We start from the raw sequence: 6,000 nt of genomic DNA, 5'->3' as shown, positions 1-6,000 counted from the left end.
CACAGATGAGCTTTTAGTATCCAAACAGCTGAGCTTTTATTATCCAACCACATTGCTAGGAAGAACAAAGCACCGGCCCAAAGTGAGGCTTGACCTCATACAGATCTTATCTACAGAGACTTCCATTGTCTCAGAATTATGAGGTAATTAAGGGCCTTTTTTTTCCTCAACGGAACACAAAAGTGAGGGTGGAATCTTCAGCCTCCGTTGTTTTCATCCGATACCTAGGGTTTCTTGACAAAGTTTGCTAAGTATATAGAAAAATATTTAGAATATTGTCTCGAAAACAGGACGAAGTAAGGGTGATAAAATAATTCCACTTGAACAATCCAAAGGAAGCAGTCATCATGGATTCAATTGCAATCTATTAGTTCTAGCATTAATCTAGTACAATCATTGAGTGCTCTTACAACTGTGTTGAAGGTGACGCGAAGCTACCAGGACAGCTTGAGGCTGCCTGTGGAGATGCCACATGGTTCAATAGTCCTTGGATATATGGCTGATGTGAAGTTTGGACGGGTCAAAGCCAACCAAAAGAAAAACTATAGCAATTAATGTCACCTTGCAAATATATATCCATATAACCAATATGACGGGAAAACACCAAGCTCAATCTCTAGTATATTATCTTGCATCCAGTGGAACATGCCATCACTCCAAGCTAATGAACAAATATTTAAAGGCCAACGAGTATGGTGCGACTCTTTTGTATAATAATGCATGGCATTCAATTCCATTAAATAGAGAGGAGAAAACAGGCCAAGTGTAGAGGATATGTCCCTAAGGTCACAGTGATTGACCCATCAATATCACATAGTAGGCTTCCATCAGGCTTCCCTCATCCTTCCAGCATGGATTTTTCTGCACCCCTGGAAGGCCAGCCTAAATATCAACACCAAGTACAATACATGATAGATAGATTTTGAGCTTCAAGTTTACACCATGATTATTTTGTATGGCATCTTTGACTACCATCTTTGTAATATGCATGTGTCCCACTGTTAAAGTTTGACAGGCATCACGCTAATTTCCTCAGGAGATCTAAAGTTGCACCACATAGCAGAGACAACTCATATCCTTACGCTTGAGGCTTCTAATTGGAGAGAACAGGGAACAACATCTCATTAAGAAAGAGGTGGCCTTCTGGCGGAAGATTCGGTTCTGATAAAATAAGAGGATTGAGGAGACTTGTGTTAAAATATAGCAAGTGAATATTTTTACAGGAATTTAGTAGTCCGAAAAATAGCTTTGCTGACTGGAAAGCAAGGATCTAAAAGGATTGCCCTTCCGGGCCAGGGGAGGGAGAAGACATCTGCCAGCAAGGTCTTCCTTATATTTCACTGCAATGCAATCTGAAGACTGGTGGTCTCAAGATTCTTGGTGATTAATTTTTTAAGCCTTGTCCCATGCTTGCTTGCAATTATTTGTTCCTTTGAGATAGCTCCAGCAAGAAGAATCTTCAATGCAGTTCCAATTAATTATTTATGTGCAAGTGCACCAAGAAACCATGCATCATGTATGTGGAGACACAAACTGTGCGCTTCATGCATGTATCAGTAATTGAATGCATGCAATGATTGTCAGAAATGCAGACTGAGAAGTGAAGTCCCCTCCATGCAATGCTTGAATGGCAACCAATGTGATGTATTTCCATCTGAAAATGGCTAATCATTTAGATAAAGCAAAATTCATGTCTACCAGAGGTCTCATCATCATGGCGCATGGCCTTTAATCTCTAATATATATTACTTGGGTACTGAACTGATTTCTGACTGGATTATCGATGTGATATATATACATCGCTGTTACTTTCTGATTAGCCGCAGAAATTGAATGAAAATGACAAATTCACACTGAAACTTTACATTTTATGCAACTAAATAGCATCGTTGAAAACAAAGCTGCTAAAGTTCAGCAGTCGTGCTCCAAATACTCAAGCTGCCTTAAACTATTAGCAAGAAGTCGTGCTCCAGATGTTTGGAACTTCCGTAAGGCAGTCGGTTCTCTTCTTGGGTCCAAACAATCAGCATCCACTCTACAGTAAAAGTATATATATCTTACAACATTACAGCGCCAAAAACATTCTCCAAACTCTTTTATCAGAAAGATACAACATCACTGCACCAGGGATTAAGGAGTACGATCACAAAACTATCACTTTCTCATAACTATTTCAGAGCTTGCATGAGAGGGAGATGAAAAGAATCATATTTTCCATGGCTGTAACTCATGAAAAATTCATGCTAGATAAATTGCTGTTAGCTCAGCTGGTTGGCATCCATCTCTCCAGGCGATGGGCCTCAAGTTCAAATCTGAATGCTGACGAATAACCATCATACTGTTTATAATAGTAGTCACCGTATCAGTAGTAATTCGACAAGGAAATGATCGTATATATAATCTGCAAAATAACATTTAGATAAAGGAAGAAAAAGAAAATATACTGTAAAATATATTAACCTTGAAGTACAATCTGTCACTTAGCTACGAATAAAATTGGAACAGTGGCATCTGCAATCTTTGTAGACTTCCATTAAGATAGGCCCAATAGTTGGGAACACTTGAACCAGTCCAACTTAGACGAGGCCCAACCCATCAGTTTCCCATGGAACGACTTGCGAAAACCCTGGTCCAATCCGCCAGTCACTCGCGCAGATTCACAGCCTCTCGCTGAAAGCCACAATAGAATGGGCCGAATACCGCCAACAAGACGATTTGGGCTATTTAGCATCAATAGATGATAACTCCGAATATTACTGCAACAAAAACGCAGAAAAATATAAAATTTTTGGTCTTTATGTCAAACATGTATCAGTACACAAGGGTTAACGTTAAGCCGAATTCTAACAATTCGAGTAGTCTCTTAGAGATAGAAAAAAATGTTGCACTGCTCGGGATGGCTTTCTTTGTGAAAAAAAGGTGACAGCAGCTCTTTTTGGTAGAAAGGTTGTGTTATAAATTAATCACTCTGCAAAATAATACACACACACATATATATACATATACATACATATATATAGATACATATATATACATGTATATACACATACATACATACATACATATATATATATATATGTATATATACACACACACATACATACATACATACATACATACATATGTGTATGTGTGTGTGTGTGTGTGTAAAATTAGGTTTTGGCTTCTTTGTTCTTTTTTTTTTATTGAGTGCAGGAGATATATATATATATATGTGTGTGTGTGTGTGTGTGTGTATTTGTATATATATATATAATTAGGTTTTTGCTTCTTTCTTCTTCTTTTTTTTTTCATTGAGTGCAGGAGATAGATGGCCTCTGGCTCTGGGATGCCCTAGGATATCATCAACAGTAAAACACTTTATTCCAGCTTCCTGTGGCCAAATGATGGTTTTTAGGATTATAATATAACTTGTGCCTTGTTCGTCTGATGCAATTGATCTTTTTTTTTCGAGAGGGACATGTGAAGAGAGGAAAAAGATAAAAGGACAAAGGTGGTGAGAAGGAATGTTTTGCGTGTTTTCGGTTCTCTAATCCAAGGCATATGCTAGCAGTGGTGGTGGGCCCTGATCTAGTTCATGCAATCAAATTTTGCTCCAGATTAATCATGTATAGAATTTTCATGTCAATGATCGATCGTGAAGCAACAACATTGCATCAATTATTCGTGTATGTTGGACTACTTACTTGTCTCTTATTGATTCTTGTATCCTGCTAATAACATCATTGTGTTCTTCTGCACAAAAGATCATTTATAGTAGATGTCAAGTGGAATAACGGCAGAAACTACTTATTCCAGCTACACCTCAAAAGCGTCGATATGCTCATAGGAAACAATTGGTACTAGATGATTCAAGTTATATAAGTGCTCCAGATTCTCGGGGTTCGGTCTAAGTTATATGAAACAGATCCAGTTATTGTGCGAGTTTATTTTAAGTTTACTTAAGTTCAGCCATTTTTAATTTGATGACACGTTATCTCAGCAGATAAATATCAGACTTACGGAAGCCCGAATCTTATTATAGACCCCAACCAACGCATGACACCAAGAATTAGCCAGCTCCAAATTGAACCATGACAAGTGGGAAACCTCTACAGCACACTGGACTCGTTTCTTCAATACCATGCCACAAATTTGTCTTTTTCAAAAGAATATGGACTCTAGGGTAAATAAGGATTAATGGCGTTACCCACATTATTCATCAAGAAAATATCAGATATTTGATTTGCGAAGATTTGGCCTGTTTTCAGAAGCATGAATAAAATAAGAAGCTCGGTCTCTGTGTATGGATGAGTTTGGTGTTCGAAATTAATAAAGCTAAGGTGAAATATTTAGAACCAAGAAAAAACACAGATAATTCATCAAAGCTAGGTTTATTTTCTTCTGCAAAGGGAAAATTTGACATGCAGTATAAAAGTAGGGTGGATAGAACACAGACATAAGCCAATCTTCAAAAAAGAGAGACAGCCCTTTCCAACCAGCAAGCTTGGATTCAAATATATCAATTAAAGGCTGCCATTCAGCTTTCTTTACCAAATAGGACATATGGAAGGAGGTGGTCCTGCATAATGGACGTGTTGGTGCAAAAATCCATCGGCATCGGAGAAGCTGGAGTCGAAGGAGTCGCGGTCGCCGCCGGGACCTGCAAAGGAAGTCTAAACCGGAGTTGGGGGTGCTCCGACAAGACCCTCCGACGCTCAAGTCAGTTCTCTGCCTCAACAAGAATGGAGTGTTCGAACGGAAATTTTTACAGAGTTTTGAGATAGAGATTAGAGCTTAGAGAATAACGTATCTGGGATCCCTTTTTTATAGGCGGAGGATGCAACAAACTGATAGCGACGTTTGTAACCGCCTGGTAGTGGGCCGTTCAAGGCCATAAGGAGTTTGTTGCGGAGAGTAATGGCGTCAAGGGCTGTTCAGAGCCACATGGAGCTTGTTGCGGGGAGTGGAGTAGTGTCTGTTGTCGCGACTTGCCAAAGAGTGGTGGAGCCGCGCGAAATCCATCACAGGAAGTGGAGCAAAGTCGTGGCCATTACTGTGGCCTGCCAGGGAGTCCAGGCCTGTCGGCCGAAGCTCGGTTGAGGTGTCCGGCAGAGAGAGGTAGCTCTCCATCTGAGAGGAGCTCGGATGTTGCTGGCGAGCCCTCCACCGTTGGGTGCCTTGGGTGCTAGTACTGCAGGCGAGGGTCATTTGCTGTAGGAGCTCGGTCAGAGGCTTTCCGTAGACGAAGTTCGGTTTCACGTAGAATTCGACAGAAGGTCGATCGGCAGTGGATGTCGGACGGCGCTGGAGAGGTTCATCCGCTGGTGGGGTCCGGCTGCTGGAGTCCGTGTGTCGTAGGAGTTCGTCTGGAACCTGTCCGCTACAGAAGTTCGGTCGGAGTCCGATCTCCGTAGAAGTCCGGATGGGGATCATTTGTCGAGGAAGCTCGGCCGAAGCTTGCCTGCAATAGAAGTTCGGAAGGAATTCACTCACAATAGAAGCTCAGGTGGAGGCTTACAGTAGAAATCCGACGTGGACCGCTCGTAGTAGAAATTCAGAGCAGACCGCTTGTAGTGGTAGCTCGGAGCAGACCGCTTGTGGTAAAAGTTCGGAGTCCGGCCCTTACCAGAATTCGGATGAGGCCCACCTGCGATAGGAGCTTGGGGCTGAACTTCGGCTCCCGTAGGAGCTCGGACGAAGTCTACCTGCAGTCGGAGTTCGGAGAAGAAGTCCGGCTCTCGTAGGAGCTCGGACGAAGTCTAGAAGGTGGTCGACCACCGTAGAAACTTGGATGGAGTCCGTCCGTCGTGAAGAATTCGGTCGACACTGGTGGGGGTTTATCCGTCGGCAGGACTTGGAAACGTTGCGGAGGCTCGGCCGTCGGAGAGGTTCGGAAAGATGTCGCCGAAGGTCGGACGTCGGTAGAATCCCGGGAGGGTCACTTCTGACACAAACTTCGGCTCGGGGATATTTTATACCCAACACCAGTCTCCCTACTTCCGAGTTCGAGTTTCGAAT

The sequence above is a fragment of the Elaeis guineensis genome, chromosome 2 (genome assembly GCF_000442705.2).
Source record: "Elaeis guineensis isolate ETL-2024a chromosome 2, EG11, whole genome shotgun sequence".
NCBI classification, from domain to species: domain Eukaryota; kingdom Viridiplantae; phylum Streptophyta; class Magnoliopsida; order Arecales; family Arecaceae; genus Elaeis; species Elaeis guineensis.
Note: the sequence above shows the minus strand (reverse complement) of the source record.